Raw genomic sequence first — 17,172 nt, 5'->3', positions numbered from 1 at the left:
TGTCCCTTAGTCTAATAAACATTGATATAAAAACTTAATTTAGTTGCTTGCAGATCAAATTCTGCCCTCTTTTACAAATGCAGCCCCATGACCCTCATGACCAGCTTTCAGGAACATAAAGGTAATTGCTACTAGTAAGACTATTGATATCAAACTTCATATGCCAAAAATGCATTGATCTTTTCTGTGCTAAAATGCAATAGAGAGATTTCCCCTGGATAGAGGAGCTGGACAAAAGAGGTCACCCTTGGAGGACACTTGTTCTGCAACCACTTTTGAGCATCACAAATGGAAAGGGGGTATACAGCGACAGAAACGGGGATTTTTAAATCATAAGAACAGTTTACGTATAACATAATATACGCACATATTGCTATAGGTATAGTTACATATAATAACAATTATGTATAATATTAAAGTTTTGAAAATATAGGTAAAGTGGATACATTTCTAGAAAACTATTAAATACCAATATTGGCTAAGAAAGAAAACTTTGAAAGAACAATAACTCTAGAAAGTAAAGAATGGTTCCAGTGCCTGACCTTCTCAGTCTATGGATGAGAATCAGCAAACCGCCGTCATGGCTCCTGGCTCATACGGTCTGTTCCGGGGCACAGAGAGATGTGGAGTCTGGACTGTCCTCTAACAAAGCTGGATGGGATGATGCAGGAGACAAAAAAAGCAGAGCCATCACTTGGAATAAACATACAAATATCCCAATAATTTATTAACAGGTCGAATCCAACAATGTATTCAGTACCTAGTGATTTAAGGCAGAAAATCATGTTTCCACATTAGATGATATATAATAAATTTGTTAACAGATTAAGAGAGGAACACCCATATAAGCACCATTAACTGATTTTAAAATAAATATTTTAGGGCTGCCCTGGTGGCGCAGTGGTTGGGAGTCCGCCTGCCGATGCAGGGGACGCGGGCTCGTGCCCCGGTCCGGGAGGATCCCACGTGCCGCGGGGCGGCTTACATTTCCCCTTGATACTCTCTAATACTCACCTGAATTTGTAAGTTTTTAGTTTTGATAAAGTCCGTTTTACCTCTTTTTGTTGTTGCTGCTATGTTTTTGGTTTACCAGGTTGAAAAAGTTCCCTTCCATCCCTAGTTTGTTGAATGTTTATATTATGAAGGGACGGTGGATTTCGTCAAGCAACTTTTCTGCATATATTGAAATGATCATGTGGTTTTAATTTTTATCCTATTAATATGGTGTATTACAATGATTGATTTTTCTATGTGGAATCAACCTTGCATCCCTGGAATAAATCCCACTAGTCTGTGGTGTATAATCCTTTTAGTGTGCTACTAGATGTGGTTTTCTAGTATTTTGTGGAAACTTTTTTCCTCTATATCATATAAGATATTGGTCTGTAGTTTTCCTGTGATGGCTCTGTCGGGTTTTGGCGTCAGGGTGATGCTGGTCTCCTAGGATGAATCCTCTTCTAATTTTTGGAATAGGTTGTGAAGGATTCGTATTAATTCTTCTTTAGACATTTGGTAGAATTTGCCAATGAAGTCTTCTGGTCCTGGGCTTTTCTTCATGGAAAATGTTTTATTATTAATTCAATCTCTTTACATGTTAGAGACCTATTCAAATTTTTCCTTTCTTCTTGAGTCTTTCTAGGAATCTCTAAGGGTTTATATCTTTCAAAGAATTTCTCCATTTCGTCTAGGTTATCTAATCAGTTAGCATATAATTGCTCATATAATCATAATTACTTCTGAAGGTTGTTGGTAATGTCCCCTCTTTCACTCCTGACATTAGTAATTTGAGTCTTCTCTCTTTTTATTTGGTTATTCTAGTTAGAGGTTTGTCAATTTTGTTACTATTTTCAAAGAACCAATTTTGGTTTCGTTGATTTTTCTCTTATTCCACTCTTTATTTCATTTATTTACTCTTTCATTTTTATCATTGTTTCTTCTGCTTGCCGTAATTTAATTTGTTCTTCATTTTCTTTTTCCTTAACGTGTAAAGTTAGGTTATGAACTTGAGATCTTTCTTGTTTCTTAATGTAGGCACTTACAGCTATAAATTTTGCTATAAGCACTGCTATCACTGCATCCCAGAAGTTCTGGTATGTTGTGTTTTTATTGTCAATCATCGCAAGGTATTTTACAGTTTGCTTTGCTGTTTCTTCTTTGGCCCACTGACTATTTAGGAGTGTGCTGTTTAATGCCCACATATCTGTGGATTTCCCAAATTTCTTTTTGTTATTTATTTCTAATTTTATTCCATGTTGGTCAGAGAACAACTTTACATGATTCAAATCCTTTTGAATCTATTGAGACTTATTTTACCATGGTCTTTAAGATGGTCGTTCCTGGAGGATGTTCCATGTGCACTTGAGAAGAACAAATATCCTTCTGTCGTCGGGAGGTATGTTCTACAGATGTCTCTTGTAGGGTCTTTTTTTTTTTTTTTTGCGGTACGCGGGCCTCTCACAGTTGTGGCCTCTCCCGTTGTGGAGCACAGGCTCCAGACGCGCAGGCTCAGCGGCCATGGCTCACGGGCCCAGCCGCTCCGCGGCATGTGGGATCTTCCCGGACCGGGGCACGAACCCGTGTCCCCTGCATCGGCAGGTGGACTCTCAACCACTGCGCCACCAGGGAAGCCCTACAGATGTCTCTTAGGTCTAGTTTGCAGTGTTCTTCAAGCCTTCCATTTACTTGTTGATTTTCTGTCTAGTTTCTCTGTCCATTATTGAAAGTTAGGTATTGTGGTCTCCAACTGTTGTTGTTGAATTGTCAGTTTCTCCCTTCAATTCTGTAACGTTTTAGGACTCTGTTGTTACGTGCATGCATGTTAATAATTGTTATTTCTTCTTAATGGATTGAACTCTTTTATCATTAAAAATGTCCTATTTTGTCCATAGTAACAGTTTTTATCTTTGTCTATTTTGTTTGATATTAGTGTAGCCCCTCTAGCTCTCTTTTGGTTACTGTTCCCATGGTATACTTTTTCAATCCTTTTAGTTCAGCCTAAACTAGGTCTGTGAGTGGTTTTGAATCTAAATTGTCTTTTGTAGACAGCATATAGTTGGATCATGGTTTTTTAATCCATTCTCACAGTCTCTGCCCTTTTTAAAAAGTTTCATTTTATATTGGAGTCTAGTTGATTTACAGTGTTGTGTTAGTTTCAGGTGTACAGCAAAGTGATTCAGTTATACATATATGTATATCTATTCTTTTTCAGATTCTTTTCCCATATAGGTTATTACAGAGTATTGAGTAGAGTTCCCTGTACTATACAACAGGTCCTTGTTGATTATCTATTTTATACACAGTAGTGTGTATACGTTGACTTTATTCTGTTAAATGTCTGTCATGCGAAGAGGTGGAGTAGAGTAGGTCTGGGCTGTAACAGTCTCTGCCTTTTAACTGGAGTGTTTAATCCATCCACAAAGTGTAATAGCACAGTGGCCATTTTGCTGTTTGTTTCCTATATGTCTTATATCCTTTCTGTTCCTCTGGTCTTCTATCAATGCCTTCTATTATGTGAAATAGATATTTTCTACACTACCATTTTAATGCACTTCTTTCTTCTTTCACTATATAGTTTAGTTATTTTCTTAGTAGTTGGCTTGGGGATTACAATTAGCACCTTAACTTGTAACAATCTAGATCAACTAATACCAACTTAATTTCTATGGTATACAAAAACTTTGCTCCTGTATAGCCCCATGTCTTCTCCTGTCCTTTGTGCTGTTATTGTAATGCTAATTACATGTTTATACATTTTGTGGCCATTGACACAGATTCATAATTATTGCCTTATTAGCTATCTTGTAAATCAGACAGGTGAAAAAGAAAATTACAAAAATGCATCTAATTTGTCTTTTATATTTACCTAATTGTCTTATATATTTACTGGTTGTCTGTATTTCATTATGTGGACTCAAGTTATTGTCTAGTTTCCCATTTTTTCAGCCTGAAAATTTTCCTTCAGTATTTCTTGTACAGCAACTCTGCAAGTGATACATTTTCTCAGTTTTTATTTTCCTGGAATGTTTGAATTCCTCCTCCTCTTCCTCATCCTTCTACTTCTTCTTCCTCCCCTTTTTTTAAAGAGAATATTTATTTATTTATTTTTGGCTGCATTGGGTCTTCGTTGCTGTGTGCAGGCTTTCTCTAGTTGCAGCGAGCGGGGGCTACTCTTCGTTGTGGTACGTGAGCTTCTCATTGCGGTGGCTTCTGTTGTTGTGGAGCACAGGCTCTAGGCACATGGGCTTCAGTAGTTGTGGCATGTGGGCTATGGAGCACAGGCTCAGTAGTTGTGGCGCACGGGCTTAGTTGCTCCATGGCATGTGGGATCTTCCCAGACCAGGGCTTGAACCCCTGTCCCCTGCATTGGCAGGTGGATTTTTAACCAACCCCCCACTTTTTTTTTTTTTTGTGGTACACGGGCCTCTCACTGTTGTGGCCTCTCCTGCTGCGGAGCACAGGCTCCGGACACGCAGGCTCAGCGGCCATGGCTCACGGGCCCAGCCGCTCCACGGCATGTGGGATCTTCCCAGACTGGGGCACGAACCCGCGTCCCCTGCATCGACAGGCGGACTCTCAACCACTGCGCCACCAAGGAAGCCCAACCACCCCCCTTTTTATGAAGGATATTTTTTTCTGATATAGAATTCTTAGTTGACAGGGTTTTTTTCTTCCAGCATTTAAAATATTTTGTCCCACTGCTTTCTAGTCTTCATGGTGTCTGATTAAAAATCATTGGTTAATCTTATTGAATCACTTCTCTTTTGTTACTTTCAAGATCCTTTCTTTGCTTTTGGTTTTTGACACTTTGATTATGATGTATCTAGTGGTGGATCTCTTTTAATTTATCCACTGGAATTTGTTGAGCTCCTTGGATTACTGATTCTTTCTTCAGCCTGCTCAAATCTACCGTTGATCTCCTCTAGCAAATTTTTTATTTCAGATGTTTCACTTTTTAACTCCAGAATTTCTATTTGGTTCTTTTTTTAATAATTCCTTCATCTTTATTGATATTGTCTTTGGTAAGACGTTGTCCTCATACTTTGGTTTCCTTTAGTTCTTTGTTATTTAAAATAGCTGATTTAGGGCTTCCCTGGTGGCGCAGTGGTTGAGAGTCCGCCTGTCGATGCAGGGGACACGGGCTCGTGCCCCAGTCCGGGAAGATCCCACATGCCGTGGAGCGGCTGGGCCCGTGAGCCATGGCCGCTGAGCCTGCGCGTCCGGAGCCCGTGCTCCGCAACGGGAGAGGCCACAACAGTGAGAGGCCCGCGTACCACAAAAAATAAATAAAATAGCTGATTTAAACTTTAGTAAGTCCAACACCTGGGCTTCTTCAGGCATAGTTTCTATTAATTTCTTTTTTTCTTTTGTACAGGCCCTACTGTCTTGTTTCTTTGCAAGTTTGGTAGTTTTGGGTTGAAAATAAATAACTTAAATAATATAATACGGCAACTCTGTAAATAAGATTCTCCCTAAGTGAGCAGAGATTTCAGTGGCCGTATATTTTATAAAAATTAGCTCAGAAAAGTCATTAAACGAACAAACATAACAACCAAGAGCAACGATGAAGCCTGGGAAGGGAGGGAGAATCTGACTCAAGGCCACTGTAGAGCTGGAGAGAGGCAGTCAGCCCAAGGCAAGTTAAAATGCCACAAACCTCACTTTTCTTACTGAGAGCCACCAGCTGTTTTTCTTGAGCAAATGCTCCCCAGATTGGTATAAGCCTCTTGTTAATTTCCAGAGTACTGAATGAGTTGATTATAACAATTTTTGCCAGTTTTCTCATTGGTTTTATGGAGGAGAAAATAATTGGAAGTGAGGACTCCATCATTTTTGGTGATATACCTCAAGAGACACTTTATGCCCACCACACTGGCAGCACCAAGCATCAGAAAGCAAGGAGACCTTTGGGGATTTAAATTGGGGTGGGTACCTGCCTTGGGCAATGATTTGGCACCATCTTCCAGGTTGGACAGCAAATGCCCAGCCTCCCAGTGGCTCCCCTTCCACCCAAGTGAGGCTCTTGCCCACATGTGCCACAAAGCAGGCATAAGAATGGTGCGGGCAGCATTGTAACAGCAAAAGCACAGAAATGGTTCAGGTGCCCGGGAGAAGCACAGCTGATGAATCAGCTGGAATATTTCCACCCTGGGTGTTATACAGCTGTCCAAAATGAATTACAGCGACAAACTCAGGTGAACGTTAGAAAGAGAGTATCAAGGGGAAATGTAAGCCCTGGAAGATTACATAAGCATGATATCCTCTTCATAAAGTCACAAAGAGCTAAAATTCAAAAATAGACTGTTCAGAGTACTTGTAGATAAATTATATAAAAAGGAAAGCAAGAGTATGATCAATCAGGATTCAGAATGATGACTATCTTAGAGGTGAGGGGGGTGGCGAGGGGGCAGGACAAAGGGACAGGGGACAACACAAAGCCGATGTGAGTCATTGAAGGTTACCGTTTTTGTTTCATGAAAAGTAAGCAAAAGCAAACATACGAATCAATAATACAACCAGGTTTTGCATAAACCGATGAGGACAGTGTGTCATGAATCATGGATTCTGATTAATCTAATTCTCAGCACCTGAGGTCCATTTAGAAAATACACGTTTGAAAAAGGAATTCACAGAAGATTAAATACAAATGAGTGATAGACATTAAAATATGCTAAAACGCAATAATAACTACAAAAATGCAGATTGAATTGGGATATTCTAACCAGCAATTTTGCTAAGATTAAAAAAATTTTATGATACTTTAGTTTATCCACTGTAGATAAGACAGTAAAAAGGTACATTTAGTAAAAGGAAATTTAGGAACTTACCTCAAAAATTTAAATATCTGGGTATTTCCCTTGCGGTCCAGTGGTTAAGACCCCACGCTTCCAATGCAGGAGCCGTGGGTTCAATCCCTGATCAGGGAATTAAGATCCCACATGCCACACAGTGTGGCCAAAAAATAAAGTAAAGGCATAATGTAAAAGAAATTAATATCTGCCTTCTTTGATCTAATGGCTATGTTTGGGGAATTTACCCACAGATAAGCTCACAGGACAATGTAAGAATATATACGCACATGGTTAGTCCCTGGAACATTCCTCGCAAGAGCCCCAAACTGTGAACAATCTAAAACCAAGAGGGAATTGGCTAATAAATGATGGCATATGACCAGAAAGCAGATGCTCCTTAACCACTACAGAGGACGGGACCCTCCCCTGGGAGCCGAGGCCAAAATCAAGAGAAGCCGTTGGTGGCTTTTTTAAGCTGCCCCCAGCGGGATGCCCTTTCCCTGAGTAAACCAGGAAGCTTCCAGCAAGTAGAGTGGGTCAGTATAAACTCCAGCTACTGGAGACCTCCCAGGACGCCTATAATTTAGTGACTGGGAAAAAAGAAAAACTAATCACTCCAAATTGAGTTCGTGTGTGTGTGTGTGTGTGTGTGTGTGTGTGTGTGTGTGCGTGTGCATGTGTGTGTGTGTGTTCATGTGCAGACACTTTCCATCTTACCTGGGATTAAACCAGTTTGAGAGCTGACGTTCTTCTACTTGACTATTCCTGAGTATGAACGGAAAACCAAGTTATTATGAGTAATCCATTCATTCAACAAATATTTACAGAGCCCTTGAGGTGTGCTGGGTGCTGTTTGGTGCTGGTCCTACAACTGTGAACGTGCAGCTCCGGCCCCTGGCCCTGGGGCATCTGCGACAGAGAGGCGGCCCTAAACAGTCCCTGAAGTAGGTGCCAATGGGAGAGACAGGGCTCAAGGCATATGGCTGAATGTGGCACATCTAGCCCAGTTTGGGGACCAGGAGAAACTACTGGAAGAGGAGACATCTCACCTGGGTATGGAAGGGAAAAGGTGGTCAGGAAAGAGGGGTGGGGGGAGGAGAGGACGGCCAGAGGGAAGAAGCCAGAAAGGGTATGTGATTGGGAGGAAGGATTAAGGAAAACGAAACTAACAGCAGATCAGAGAACTGTGTCCAGACAAAAGGCAGCCCTTCCCCCATTCCCCTTCTGGGTGGAGCCCACACCCCACTGTCGCCAGACCCCGTCGGCCCAGAAAAGCACGTTGTATGGGACCGCCATCCGGAGTCCTGCCTCCTCCTTGATCAACACCAGAGTCCTTGCACTAACACACACAGGGTACACACAAGCTAATGAGCTAACACACACAGGGTACACACTAGCTAATGCGCTAACACACACCAGGGCACACACAAGCTAATGAGCTAACACACACAGGGTACACACTAGCTAATGCGCTAACACACACAGGGCACACACAAGCTAATGCACTTACACGCACAGGGTACACACTAGCTAATGCGCTAACACACACAGGGCACACACTAGCTAATGCGCTAACACACACAGGGCACACACTAGCTAATGCACTTACACACACAGGGCACACACAAGTTAATGCACTTACACACACAGGGCACACACTAGCTAATGCACTAACACACACAGGGCACACACTAGCTAATGCACTTACACACACAGGGCACACACAAGCTAATGCACTTACACACACAGGGCATACACTAGCTAATGCGCTAACACACACAGGGCACACACTAGCTAATGCGCTAACACACACAAGGCACACACTAGCTAATCAGCACCTAGGCGTCGTGTGTTTAGAACACTTCTGAGCCGATCGCCAAGGAAGTCAGAAGTGGTTGCCTGCAGGTCTGTCAGTCTTTGGTTTTCTGTCCCCCTGGTTCTGCCACCCCTGGAGCCTCCTGGTTCCTGCCCTCTCGGCTTTCCAGAGGGACAATCTTTATACAACAAAGATCCTTGCTAGCAGATATGCCCCTTCCGGAGGGACGTCTGGCAGACAACAGCAGGACTCCCGTTCAACGTGAGCTTAAGATAAGCAACAGATGTTCTCCTATAAGTATGTCCCAGGTAATGTGTGGGGAATCATAGCTAAAAGCAATCAAAACTATCTAAAAACTCTCTGATAGTGGATTTCTTATTTACTATCAGAAATTCAAATGTAACAGAGCATTCTGTATTTTTATTTGCTATATTTGTCAACCCTCCCAAGTAAATGATTTATTCTTCAGATCAATGGGAAAAATCATTTATGTTTTGAATTTGAACAGAGACCTATTGCAATTTGAATAACAAAAATTCTAGAATTCAGATCCATTTATTTGCTCTTTTTAACCAAATGATGACTGAGCACCTACTATATGCCACGCGTAAGTTTACAGTTCTGGGCACATGGCAAAACCCATGCTATGGACTAGCATGTGGCCCCTGCATCTTCTCTGCTGAGGACAGCCCATCATTATTACCTTCAAAGAGATAATCTCAACACCCAGTCCTTTCCTGAAGGTCAAATGCCACCAGAAGACATATAAGGTGTGATACCAATGCCATGGGGTTAAACTTTTCTGCCTTGATTTTGCATTATTAATTTATTGTCCTTTATTTTCCCTCCTTTTGCTTATTTTTGTTTTATTTTATATTGGAGTATAGTTGATTAACGATATTGCGTTAGTTTCAGGTGCGCAGCAAAGTGATTCAGTTATACATATGCTTGTATATTTTCTTTTCCAAATTCCTTTCCCATTTAGGTTATTACAGAATATTAGGTCCTTTTTGGTTATCTATTTTATTTTTTCTTTTTTTCAGCTGCATTGGGTCTTCCCTGCGGTGCGCGTGCTTCTCTCTAGTTGAGGCGTGTGGGTTTCCTCTCTCTAGTTGTGGCGCCTGGGCTCCGGGGCACATGGGCTCTGGATGTTGGAGCACGTGGGCTCTCTTGTTGAGGTGCGTGAGCTCAGTAGTTGCCCTGCAGCATGTGGGATCTTAGGTCCCCGGCCAGGGATCAAACCCACACCCCCTGCATTGGAAGGTGGATTCTTTACCACTGGACCACCAGGGCAGTCCCTTGGTTATCTATTTTAAGTACAGCAGTGTGTACATCTCAATCCCAAACTGCCTAGCTATCCCTGCCTGCCACCCTTCCCCTCTGGTAACCATATTCACTCTCTAAGTCTGTGAGTCTGTTTCTGTTTTGTAAATAAGGTGATTTGTATCGTTTTTTTTTTTTTTTTAAGATTCTGCATATAAGTGAGATCATATGCTATTTGTCTTTGTCTTTCTGGCTTACTTCACTCCGTATGATGGTCTCTAGGTCCATTCATGTTGCTGCAAATGGCATTATTGCGTTCTTTTTATGGCTGAGTAGTATTCCATTGTGTATATGTACCACATCTTTATCATTCATCGGTCGATGGACACTGTGTCCCCTCCTTTTAAAATAAACTTTATTTTTACAGCAATTTCACAGCAAAGATTACGAAGGTGGTCCTGGATGCCCCTGCACCTAGTGGAGCCCGCCCAGGCCTTCCGGTGCGTGAGCCCCGCCCAGGCCTTCCGGTGCGTGAGCCCCGCCCTGGCCTTCCGGTGCGTGAGCTCGGCTGCGGGTGCTCCGGCGGCCAGGCGGCAGAGGAAGCCCGATGGAGGGTGGAGGCCGCTTCTCCAAGCCTGTCCCTCACCCTGCCGCGGGCTTCTCCTGCCACGTAACAGGGAGCCTCCTGGGGTGGTGGGGCTCAGCGAGCACGCCCTGTATCCCTGTCCTGAGGCGGCCGTAACACTGGACCCCAGACAGGGGCTCCACACAGCAGGAGTTTATTCTCTTGTCGCAGTTGTGGAGCCCAGAAGTCTGAAACCCAGGTGTGGGCAGGGCTGAGCTCCCTCTGGAGGCTCCAGGGGAGGGTCCTTCCTGCCGCGTGCAGCTGCTCGGGCTTGTGGTCACATCACCCCAGTCTCAGCTCCGTGGCCGTGTCTCTCGTCTTCTGTCTCCTGGTGAGGACACCTGCCGCTGGTGGAGGGCCCACTGGGTTTATCCAGGATGACCTCATCTCAGTAGCCTCACCCTAATCCCATCTGCAACGGATCTTTTTCCAGGGCAGAGGGGTCTCTGGGAGGGCAGAGGGCTCCCTTGGGAGGCAGGGACCGGTTCCAGACGCTGATATCTGAACATGGACGTATTTGGGGGGCGGGGGGGGCACCATCTACCCCACACAGTCTCCTTCTCCAGTTGGCCTCCCTCCTCAGGAACCAGCCCCCCCCATAAGACCACCTCTCCTTCCCCAGGGACTGCCCCTCCAGAGCATCTCATCTGAGAAGCGGGGGCCCTCGGGCACCTCTGATGAGCATCTGTGAGGTTTGGGTGGCGGGTCCTAAGGTAGCCAACCAGGTTCTGCCTCTCCCTGCTCCCCGCTCAGCCGTCCCTCTGAGACACGTGACCCCTGCCCTCACCCCACGTCTTGGTGAATACATGGGGGGGTTCCAGTAGCCCACGGTTATTTCGTGGGTTAAAAGTGATCGTCCACTGGGCATCCACCCAAGAGACGTGAAAACGGGTCCACACAAAAACCTCTGCGCACTCTGCACATCCTGCCCCAGCTGTGACAGCCCGCATCCCCCCGCAGGTGAGCAGCTGAACGAAGTGTGGTCCAGCCACGCACCGGACACAGTGCTCCACGGGAAAGGGGCAAGACGATGGGTCTCAAGGCTGCCCTGTGGGATTCCGTTCACACAACAATCTCCAGGTGGCAAAACTGCAGTGATTTCAGGGCTTAAGGGGCGGGAGGGGCCAGAGGAGGAGGGTGTTCTCGTGGGGATGGAAGGTTCTGTACCCGGGCTGTGGAGGACATGGGAGCCTGACACGAAATACACCCTCAGCGCCCGTGTTGAGGGATCTGCACAAGCGTGGGTGGTACCAACACCAGCGTCCAGGTGGGGTGCTGCCCCACAGCCGTGCAAGAGGTCAGCAGGGGGCAGAGTGGACGAAGGGACCCGGGAGCTGTCTGTATCCGTTCTCACACCTGCATGTGAATCCTCAGTTCTCTCAAAATAAAAGGTTAAAAAGAGAGAGTTTGTCCTTCCTTCCGAGTCAACCGGGAACATGTTAACAGGCTCCTCCCCTGACCCATCAGACGGGGCAGCTCCACCACCGCAGTGCCCCTGCCCCGCAGACCCTCTGCTCCCCTCCCAGGGTTGCCCCGCCTCCCCCCTCCCGTCTGAACAGGAACCAAACTACCCACACATGCGGGTAAACACCTACCCGCCTGCAGTGCAGCTCGAGTGGGCAGCCCCCGGGCAGGGTGAGGGCGCTGGCGCCACCCCTCCCTCCGCGGGTGACCACCCGCCGGAGACCCTCCCCATGGCCGGCTGCTCCAGAAACCCCCAGGTTGGGGGCAAAGGCTGGATGGCCACGGCCGGGGTCAGCAGCAGGAGAGGACCGAGGGCCGGCCCCAAACCCCAAGGGCGTTTCCCTCGGGACCAACCCCGCCCAGCACCAGTGTCTGTTCATAATCGCTGAGTCGGGCTGCACAAGGACCAGGGCTCCAGGCTGTGGGGAGGGAGAGTTTTGTGTCCCTTCCAAAGGAGCCAGATGCTGGGACAAAGAGGCTCTATCCTGATGGGCAGGGGGCCAGGGGCACCCCGCACTCTCACGGCCAGGATGGCCTCCGGCTCCCTGTCCGGAAACTCGGTCCAGCCTGCTGGGCCATGGCTGGGGACGGGTAGGAAGCTGCCCGCTTGGCCTGGGCCTGCTGGTGCAGAAGGCTGGCATCTGGGGAGCACAGGGGCCACCCAGATTGATGCTTGGGAGGTGGCTGAGGACCCTGGGCCACAGGGAAGCACCACCCACCCCAGGGGGAGCCTCAGAGGCGAGCTGAGCCCAGAGCAGAGAGTCTCCAGGGCCCTGGCCGTCTGAGCCAGGCTCTGGAGCTCAGCGCAGGGCTGGGGCTGGCCGGCGGGCTACTGCCCGACCCAAACCCAGAGACCCCCAGATGGACAAGGGAAGAGGTGCAGCGGGCAGGGAAGCTGGGCCCCACCGTCCAGGGGTCAGAGCCCCTGGGCATCTATCCAGAGAAAATTCTAACTCGAAAAGATACATGCACCCCAATGCTCATTGCAGCAGTATCTACAATAGCCAAGACATGGAAGCGACCCAAGTGTCCATCGACAGATGAGTGGGTAAAGATGTGGTACATATCTACAATGGAACACTACCCAGCCATAAAAGAATGAAATAGCGCCATTTGCCGCAACATGGATGGACCTGGAAATTATCATACTAAGTGAAGTAAGTCAGACAGAGAAAGACAAATATTATAAATGATATCACTTATATATGGAATCTAAAAAAATAAGACAAATGAATTTATTTATAAAACAGAAATAGACTCACAGACATAGAAAACAAACTTATGGTTACCAAAGGGGAAAGTGGGGGGGATAAATCGGGAATTTGGGATTAACAGATACACGCTACTATATATAAAATAGATAAACAACAAGGACCTACTGTGTAACACAGAGAACTATACTCAATACCTTGTAATAACCTATAATGGAAAAATAATCTGAAGAAGAATATATATATATATAAACTGAATCACGTTGCTGTACACCTGAAACATTGTAAATCAACTATACTTCAATTTACAAAAAACTAAGTGAGCTGGCTCGAGGACAGTAGGGTAGAAAAGACATCCAGTCGCCCCAGAATGCCAGTGGGCTCTTAAACAGGAACATTCTCAGCGTCTATATTCATTCTACTTGCTATGATTAAAAAAGATTTTGTTTTCAGGAGAAAAGAACATCGGTGACCCCAATAACTGCACACCCCGCCCCACACGGCCCCCGTCACATCAGTGCTCTCGACACCCAGACGCCCACCCGAACATGCCTATCGCCAAGGCAGTGGGGGCCCGAGCCAAGCACCCAGGGTCATCGGTGGGGACCCCAGAGGCAGTTTTGCAGGCTGGGTCCAGCAGCGGCAGGGGCGTCTATGCACGCGGCCGTCCTCTTTCACCCCGGATCCCCCAGAGATTTCCTCTCCGGAAGGTAGCGTCCTTCTCTCTTGGCCTCTGCTGGCAGAGGGCAGGAGGAGGGCTCCCCCTGTGGGTTTTGTCCAGACACGACCTGGGCCCGGCGGAGTCTCCGGGCAGAGCGGCAGCAGGACACACAGGGTCAGGCCCCACTTGGGTGGGACTGAGGGGAGAGGAGGTACCCGTGTGCCTTTCCCCTCCAGGCACAAAGCCCTGGGTGTGGAGGTACAGAGACCAGAAAATAGAGGCCAGTGGTCCCCGTGCGTGCGGGCTGACCTCCTGCTGCCACGTCCGAGCTTGGGACGCCTCCCAGCAGCGCCGGCTGCTAGAAAGAGGGCTGAGGAGAAGGGCCTGGCCGCCAACCCCACAGGCAAACGTGCACGCGGCCAGGAGAAGCAGGTTCAGGAACAAGGGGCACCAGGGGAGGGGGACAAGACCCCAACCCCGCAGACCTCGGCAAAGCAACAGCCACGCCCTGTCGAGCAAATCAGGTGGGCGGCGTGGGGAGCTCGTGCGGGGGATGGAAAGGGACGGGGCAAGGTCAGCTCACCCAAAGGTCCCCATCCTGCATCAGCCAGTGTCACCCCCAGGCCTGGCACCGTCTCTGCATGAAACTGGCAGACCCTCCGCTGGAGAAGGCCAGCTGCACCTCCACCCGGGCACGTTGGCACTGTGTGCCCACCTGGTGTCCGCTTGCAAAGCCCTCCTGAAGCTGAGATTTTTCAATCAGGCCCAAGAAACGCGCCTGGAATCGTTTCAGGGCATTTGGGGCTCCTGCAGCCACCAGACTTGGTGCGGCCGCGGGACCAGGGCAGCGTGGACGTGACGTGGTGCCTGCAGAGGATGGGCCGAAGGGCACAGCAGACCTGCTAAGCTCATGGCCGGGTCGTCCCTGGAGGTCAGAGGAAACCCACCGACACGGCTGCAGCCAGAGACCATAGAGGACAGCAGGTCCCGCACGTCTGACCTGCAACTGTCCACAGAGGGGCTCTGGGGTGGCCGCCCGCCCGGCTCCCCAACCCCAGGAGCTGTTCCCAGGCCCAGGAGCTCGAATCTCTGCCACCTCCCAGCTCTGCCCCTCACCGGGAGGACATAGAAGACCAGGTGGCCGGACACCAGTTAGAGCTGTAAGGAGGACCCAGGGGACTTCCCTGGTGGTTCAGTGGGTGAGACTCCGTGCTCCCAATGCAGGGGGCCCGGGTTCGATCCCCGGTCGGGGAACTAGACCCTGCATGCATGCCGCAACTAAGCAGCCCACGTGCCGCTACTGAAAAGATCCCGCCTGCCACAACCAAGACTCTGCACAGCCAAATAGATAAACAAATAGTTGCTGCTGTTGTTGTTTAAAAAAAGGAGGGCCCAACTTGATTGTAGCTACAGCATAACTAGATCGCCCCTCGTCCCCTCCTCTCGCAGTTCTTAGAGGGGGCGTCTGTACCTCTGTATGTGTCCAGCCCCGAGCACTGGCGCCTTTGGCCTACTCTTCCACTGGCCCAGAGGCTGGGTGTGTGCATCTCACCTCAAGTGGCTCTGCCCTCCACGCCCCAGGTGCCACCTCCCCACAACCAGGTGTGTCTCGGACCCGATCTCCTGGGCGAGAAAGTAGCTCATGTTTCGTTGGCCCTGACTCCCAGCAGCTGGAAACATGGAAACTTCAACCCCTTTACGTGCCCTCACCAGGGATGTTTATTGGCTGCGTTGGGTCTTCGTTGCTTCACGTGGGCTTTCTCTAGTTGGGTCAAGCTGGGGCTACTCTTCATTGCGGTGCACGGGCTCCTCATTGCGGTGGCTTCTCATTGCGGTGGCTTCTCTTATTGCAGAGCACGGGCTCTAGGCACGCAGGCTTCAGTAGTTGTGGCACATGGGCTTCAGTAGTTGTGGCATGTGGGCTCAGTAGTTGTGGCTGGCGGGCTCTAGAGCGCAGGCTCAACAGTTGTGGCGCGCGGGCTTAGTTGCTCCGCGGCACGTGGGGCCTTCCTGGACCAGGGCTCGAACCCGTGTCCCCTGCATTGGCAGGTGGATTCTTAACCACTGCGCCACCAGGGAAGCCCCCAGAGACATTTCCTAGCTTCCAAATGAGGGAGGAAAAGAGGGTGGAGGCCGGTGCCACGCACACGCTTCAAGTCCTCAGGTCTCTCTCTCCTGTATCCTCATCCGACCCCTCAGCACATCCTTGACTCTCTTTTCAAAACAGAATCCGACCCCCTTCACCCGCCCCACTGCTGCTCCCTGGTGCGAGCCGCCACCTCCTCCCACCTGGATCATCGCAGCAGCCTCGAACCGGGTCACCCTGCTCCTGCCCTGCCCGACGACCACCTGTGTCATCCTGCCCCAGCAGACACACAAGTCCAGGCCCTGCTGCCAGGAACACAGTAGCTGTCATCAGACCAACCCCCACTCACACAGAGTAACTGACAAGTCTGCAGGAAACATAAAAAACAACTCTCCAAGGTACTGGAGAGTGACCAACAGACAGCAGAAACTGGAGAGAAGCTGGCCTTGGGGGAAGAAAAGAGCGCCGGCTGACTTTCCCCTTTCTGTTAAGCAGCTTTTGTGTCTGAGCACGGGCCCTGCTCAGCTCAGGCTGGATGGCTACACTCGACAGGAACTCTGGGTCTTCCTGGCCTAAAGAAGCAGCTGGGGAGGAAAGGGGACCCCAGGGGGGAGAGTGCCGCGGAAGGCAGGCCCTGAGTCCCCGCAGCTCCTGGTTCCCCGTGGGAGATAGACCTGAAGCCCGGCCAGGCCCGAAAGGATGGACAGACACTTCTGACCCACCGCACGGAGGGAACAGAGCCAGCCAAGAAACCGACTGCCAACGATTCTTGGGAGCAGCAAAACAGAACTGAGGATCTAAACCGCACCCTTCACGGCATCCGGATACAACACCAAACCAGCAAACGCATAACGAAAGGAAACACAACTCAGACGCAGGCTACTGCCCTGGTGAGCCAGAGCTGGAGACATCAGACAGCCTCCTGAGTGTGTATGTTCAGGAATGGGATGGAGAAGTACGCTCAAAGAGAACAGAACCGTGGGACACCTCAGGGATATAAAAACGCTAAAAAGAAATAAAGAGAAATCCCGGAGCTCAAATATACATGTATACATTTCTAATATAAAATATTATATATAAAATATAAGATAATGTAAAATTTGTATAATATCTAAAATTAAAACCTCACTGGATGGCTTCGCAGCAGAGTGGAGATGACAGAAAAGTCAGCAAACTTGGAGACAGATCTATAGAAGTTATCCTATTTAAAAAAACAAAGAGAAAAAGACTGTTTTAAAAAAATGAGTGGCACGTCAGC

Source organism: Lagenorhynchus albirostris, chromosome 7, assembly GCF_949774975.1.
Source record: "Lagenorhynchus albirostris chromosome 7, mLagAlb1.1, whole genome shotgun sequence".
Classification (NCBI taxonomy): domain Eukaryota; kingdom Metazoa; phylum Chordata; class Mammalia; order Artiodactyla; family Delphinidae; genus Lagenorhynchus; species Lagenorhynchus albirostris.
This window is presented reverse-complemented; position numbering follows the sequence as displayed.